At 42.4% G+C, this 6,646-nt stretch overlaps 1 long non-coding RNA gene across 4 annotated transcripts in view; it reads right to left on the bottom strand.

The window, feature by feature from the left end:
- Positions 1–6,646, bottom strand: part of LOC147128756 (uncharacterized) — a 110,015-nt gene that overhangs the window by 97,146 nt on the left and 6,223 nt on the right. For all 4 annotated transcript variants that reach the window (XR_015082408.1, XR_015082407.1, XR_015082410.1 and 1 more), the window contains exon 3: positions 5,831–5,990. This is a non-coding gene — a long non-coding RNA (uncharacterized LOC147128756). The remainder of the gene's footprint in view (positions 1–5,830; positions 5,991–6,646) is intronic.

The raw sequence follows: 6,646 nt of genomic DNA on the forward strand, positions 1-6,646 counted from the left end.
CCAAAAAACAAAACAAAAATAGCACTCTATAATATTGCAATTAAAAAAAAACAAAACAATGGTGTCATAAAATAGAACGTAAAGAATTAAAAGTGCTTTTCCCACATGCATTGCTCCAGTTCAATGGCCATTGTGCTGCTCCTTCTAGCCATCAGGGGGCAGTATCATACAGACAGATACTGCACCGTACAAATATTGAAGCTCTGTAAGATGCAGGAATTAGTCGTTCTTCGCAGGGTATAAAGAATATATGCCTTGTGAATGTTGCATTATCCATCCCCGTGTGTTGCGCAACCATTTGCGTTCAAACAGCAGTTACTTCAAGGTTTGTGACACCACGAGTGACGATGCTATTTGTTAGCCTGTCTGTGTTATTTTGCCCTGGGATGTCATTTTTGGTCAACAGCAAGTGGCAGGCCGCCCGCTGATATGGATCAAAAATCTGCTTAATTTATATTCCACAAAGGCAATATTAAATCAGAATGCCGTGTTTGGACTAGAGGGGCCACAAGAACATGTTTGACTTCCCCTTTAACAGGAAGTTGCAGGGGACCAAAATGAGCCTAGGAATTCCCCTTCAAACCAAAATGTCAGCCCTACGCCGGTGATTGATGGGCAAACTGTCCCGCATTCAGAGAACGGCCTTGTTGGGCGATTGCCGCGTACAATCTGACAGGCGGGCTCGGAGCCAAGTGAATGACTGCATGAGCCGGAATAAGCGGCCCACATGCTTAGCCGGATAAATAGGCTGTAATGTAGCATTTAGAGTCACATTACAGGCCCCCTTTACGCCTTCCCAGTCAATAACGAGATGATGGGCTGGCGCTGGCACGCCTAGTTAGCGGGATATTGTCGCGCTTGACATTTATCATAGCTGCGGGGTCGTGAACCCACGAGACGCTGAGCGCGAGCGGCGGCCGTCTCGGCCGTCTCCGAGGCGCTGACACGAGCGTTTTCACGCTGAAACGAGCGAGTTCAGTTCCAGCGGGCTCAACGCGTCTTTGTTCAAACTGGGACATTTGGACGCTACGAGCGACACGCACTCGCCGGGGTTGCCCAAACAATGAACACTTTAACAAGCAGACTCTCGACGCGTTTATGATATTAATACCCGTCCGGATAAGAGAGATGGATGTCTTCCCGCCGATCAAGTCATGAGTTTGGTCTGAGAAAGCCAAAAAAGAACAAGCATTTCTTTTTGGGTGTGCATTCTCCACTAACTAGTCCATGCGGCTTTATGGCTGAAAATAAGTTATGGGGGGGGGAACTGTACCATATTTATGCACGCAAAAAAAATAAATAAAAAAAGGGTTTAAAGATGAAATTGAGCATATCGTTAGCCCTACAGCGTTAACAGCCTACGTCATTTTCTGAACATTTGCATTTTGCACCTTTGCTCTCCACTGAAAATGACATCACGGTTGATTTGGTATCGACCAACCACCTGAGCCCTGACTATGGGCGGGTCCACTGTATATCCTCCACCCCAAAAATCAAAAATGTATTTCCCCCAAATTTTAAGTTCCACAATTGCAAGTTTAGTCATTCAAAATTAAAAAAGAATAAAAATAAGAATTCAATTCTTAAATAGGAATCATGTAACTTTTAATACAAAGCATAGAAATCAGCATTCTGCATTGACACTATGAAAGCAAATAAAAAGAATTTAAAAAATAAATTTTAAAAATTGGCTAAGTGTATCAGATACGGCACTAAAAAAATATCCCTCTAAAACAAATTCCATCTTTATGCCTCCTGCAAAATCTAATCAAGACTGATTTTGAAACTCGCATAGCATAGATATGTGTTCACGATTTTTTGAACCCACAATACAGCAGAGGAGTTTTAATGAAGGAGAACACATTGCAGTGTTTATTTTTTTTTTTTCTAAATACAAAATATGTAGATGATGATTCCCCATTTTCCCTTTTCAAGCAAACAAAGCGTCTTGGCTAAAGGACAAAGAACCGACAGCCAACGTTTCATTCTCTTGATTTAGGGCACCGGGACAATGTTAAATAACTGTAAATCCTTATCTTTGACTTTGCTGGAGGTTTATGGCACCTTCAACTGCGGTGCAGAGACGCAATGTCCGTACCTTCTGCCGCAGCCGCAATTTATGGCTTTATTACTCTTTGTAGAAAAAGAGAAGAGAAACATAATTGAAAGGAAGCCGAGGCCAGGACGGAGACTAGTCATCGCTGCGACATTTTTATGGCGTGCATTTTTTATGGAGAAAGCAAAAAAAAAAAAAAAAAGAGGCGGGGGGGGGCTCTAGATGCAATTTTCTGATGCATCCGCGAGCGCTTAGCATTAGCCTAGCACGTAGCGTGGAGGTCACAGAGCGGCGAGGAGTCACGAGTTTGCGCTGGCACTCTCATATTTTCTCTTGCCCCCAGTGACAAGAAGCCCATTGTTCCCCGGCGATAAGGCTTCAGTGTGCACAGTAATGGGAATTAAGAAGGGGCATAAGTCACAGAGAAATTGGCTGACAGCAGATCAATAGATAGTGGCCAAGCCTCAGGGACCATTAGTGAAGAGGAGCCCCTTTGTTTGCGTCGCGCTGGCGGGGGAGAGTTAGCAAACGCTCGCCGGTGAATTAACTGTCCAAACTAAGAAACACATTGGGCTCGTAAACGCAATTCGTTGGGCTTCTTCTCAAAACGCTCGCGTGTCAACTTAAGGTCACGGCAAGCGCCAGGTTTGCTCTGAATGTACACTATCGCCGCCGACATTTTGCCCACATCATTGCCTTGATTCACTCATTCGCCGCCGCGTTCGTTTTTACTGCCACCCGCAAATATATTGGTCAATAACGTTTGTTTAACGAGTAGGTGTTGCGAAACTGTAAAGCACTGGAATGACTAACCGATAACCTCGTAAAAATACCAGTCGTTGGAAAAGCTCTACACTCCCTCCAAAAACTGAATTCAAAAATTCAAGGCAACAAACGTTGATAAGATTTGAAGTTGGGCAAGTCAACTACCGTAAATAGCCAAATTTCACAACAGCAAAACTTCAAGTCTCTCGCATTTCACAACAACATAATAAGCGTTAACTGTTGTCGCCCCAACTTCAAGATATAAGCAAACGCCACCTAGCAAACGCTTTTGGGACAAACAACGTGCACTTACCAACATTATTGCCATAAATGTCAATAGTTGTTCCAATTTGAAATAGAAAATGACAACTCTTTTCATTTTCCCAATCCAAAAATATATCAAATCGACTTGTTAGTGAAAACATGGCCATCCCGGCCGGCCCCACCATCCCTTCAAAGCACTCCGTGGAGTCTGATGCACTTTGCAGCCTTTCATTGCTTTACATTTATGACCTACAACTTAGTGTTTTGTTTTTTTTTTTAAAACAAATGTTTACTGTAATGATGACTGCTACTACTACATGAGCGTAGGATAGAAATATGCAAAATACGGTGGTAAACCGAGGGACCCTCACTCGCTTTTTGCCACCCAGAAGTACCCTGGGGCTATTGTTTCCAAATATTATGAAGAGGTCATCTGCCAAAGACCGTTTATCTATCTGTTTTGGGACCTCAGTTCGGACCTCCGAACTGCGAGCCCGGCTCATTTTCCTGTCAGTGGGCCGACTTTCTTATTCCGCTCGTTTGTCACGACCACGACAAAACGTGTCGACTGAAGATGCCCCGCAGCTGAGAGGGTGGAAACGCATTAGCGCTAATCTTAACGGCGCTGCGAGTGATTAGCCACAACATGTGACAACTCTGATAAAAGATTCCCCCCCTGTTAAGTTCTTCGGGCAAATGCATATTGCGGCCATCGCGTCCAGACATTCCCCACCATTAAATGCACAGCTCAACCGTTGCTGCCTCGCATTATTCCCGCCCTGTACACCCGGCGCAGTGAGCAACGGCAACTTAAGATATTAATTAGTATATCGCCATGGCGGCTAGGCGTTTTCACTACTCATAAATTCCAAGCCAACGGGTTGCGATTAATTATAAATTATGTAAAAGGTTGCCATGAATCATTTAGCTCTATGCATTGCATATTACTTGAACGGGGATCTAAGCACGTCATATTTACACACTCAAGTACGAGCGTGTTTAGCGGCTAATGGCAGGAAACACGTCATACTCATTAATAACGGTCATAGGGTGTCTTTTGATGTTATTTTTCTGAAAATAAATGACATGAAATCAAGCGAGCATGTTGGTCGTTGTGTTACAGAACACATTTACTATTTGCGGCAGGGCTCAGTCGCTACCGCGGCGAATCGCGAAGCTCCAAAATGTAACTGCATATCGGTACCACAAGATGGCAGCAAAGCACTTTTTTCTATTCAACAAGGGAGCAGCCTGAGCAAATGAAGCTCCTTCCCCCTCATGTCAACAAAGTTCCTGAGCCACAAGATGGTGCCAAATCTACACTTATGCATTGGCCGGCTTTTGGCCAAACGACAACTTTGCTCGTTTCCAGCAATTATCTTACAGAACGTATTTAGAAACAAACTTCTGAATTCACTTTAGAGGATCTTCAATTTTTCCAGAACTGCACTCGTTGTAACTGAATATTTGTGGACATTCTGTCATCAATGTTTTGCCATTGCAGCAGTTAAACAATTTCATTTCCATCAAATATGGATAATGGACGGATGGATAAACTGCGGCCTCAAATTGAAAATGATTAAGATATAAACTGCCCTTCCCAGGAACAACGCGTGACACTCAAGTATATGTTTTTGTACAGATGAATGTACATGAATGTCTTTTTTTTTTTTTGTCGGTCCATAACCCCCCCGCTCCCCTGCATCTTCCGTCTTGTCAGGCTGATGCAGTGTCAGGAACAAGGAGTATATTTGCTTTGAAGAGGGCTGTCAAATCAAACTGTCAGGCGCCACTCTCTGATGGAGTCGTATCGCTCGCTCATCCGTCACTCAAGCAGCGAGGGGAGAGGGAGAGCGAGAGAGTTGAAAGGACCGATACTTACATGACATTTCATTTTCGGGGTGAAGCCAGTGACTGACGGGCGCTCGTCAGACCCGGGCGTTGAAAAACTTTTGACACCGCTGCTTTTAGAATAAAGACGAGCGAGCGTGCGTGGGAGTTAATGGGCATGAAAGTCAGATTGCCACACACGTCGGCTACAATTGAGGACGTGGAGAGGAAAGAGGCCTCGAGGGTCGGGTAAAAATGCGACGTTCCAACGGACATCTGAGACCTTGTTTTAGCTAGCATCAAAATATAAACTCTAGGCCTGCATTTTGCTTTTCCTTTGGCATTTGGGGATATGCCCCCACTCAAGTGAAGTGGGGAAAAATGAAGGTACTGTAATGACCTTGCATGTGGGCAAGGAGGGCCATAGTCACAATGCTATTTTATGTTTTCATCGGAAGTGCAACGATAATTGATTATTTTAATAATCGATTAATGATTTAGATTTTTTTCTTTTAATTGCCCAAATACTCAGAATGTCAGTCTCTCAATAATATAACAATGATCAACATTTTTGCCTACTTTGTGACATGTTACGGACCAAACCAGGAACAGAATCACAATGGGTTTGAAGTAATGTCCTAAATTTGATTTTTTTTCAAATCAGATTTATCAACAAAATTATCAACAGATTAATCAATTCAAATAATCGTTAGTTTCAGCTCTAATTTTGTAATACAATACAGTGGTTTTTTTTTTTTTAATGAAAAACATTAAGAAAGGAAAGTATTATTGGCATTTCAATTAATTTCAATAGAGTAAAGGGATTTGATACACAGTAGTCCCTCGTTAATCATGGGTGTTACGTTCCAGAACCTCAATCAATATAGCAAATCAGAGCAACAGTGTTCAACATACCAGAACACTCCCTGGTAAGGGAGTGCCTTTCCCCACAGGACGGTTCACAACAGGAGGCTGAGCTCGAGGCAAGCGCCACAACTCGGCAACCAGTATGGCATCAGACGTCATGGGTATCCGAGAGGAGGGTGGTAGCTAGACCTCTTCTTGTTTGGACAACCTGGGAAGTGAAAGCAGAAAGGGTCACATTATTATCATCATTTTGGACAACATTTTTAGAGATGACACACAGGTTGCAGAAGGTAGAGTTTCCTCATGTAAACGACGAATTTAATGAAACAGAGACTTTTTTTTTTTTCTCTCACATTGTTTTTTCCTACTACTTTTGGATTTTTTTCCCCCGTTTGTGTATTATTTCTCTAATAATTGTCTCGTTCATTTTATTTTGAAAGTGTCTATTTTTCACCCACTGTTTGTGTACTTTGTCTTTTTCCAAATATTCTGTATATATTCCCCATAGCTGTATATTACTTCGAATATTTATTTTTCATAAAACATCCCTGAAATTAATTTAGCAAAATCTTAACTTCAATACCACGCCTTAACTTTTACCATGGTGCTACATGTACTTGTACAAGCATTCATTCAACAAAAGCTTTGATGCCATTTGGAAAAGTAAATTGAGAAAACAGGGTTCGTATGATGATTTCTCTACAACTGTAGTTTGAATGTGTGTAGTGTCAGTCGAAAAGAAGACCCTACCCTGCTCGGATTAATGCCACTGAAATGGATAGTGTACTGTTGCACTGACGTTAGCCAGCAGGCTAGCCATTATGTTTTGGGGAAATTACTTATAGACAACCCAAACAAATATTT

Source organism: Filicampus tigris, chromosome 19, assembly GCF_054856515.1.
Source record: "Filicampus tigris isolate MCC_2025a chromosome 19, RoL_Ftig_1.0, whole genome shotgun sequence".
NCBI classification, from domain to species: domain Eukaryota; kingdom Metazoa; phylum Chordata; class Actinopteri; order Syngnathiformes; family Syngnathidae; genus Filicampus; species Filicampus tigris.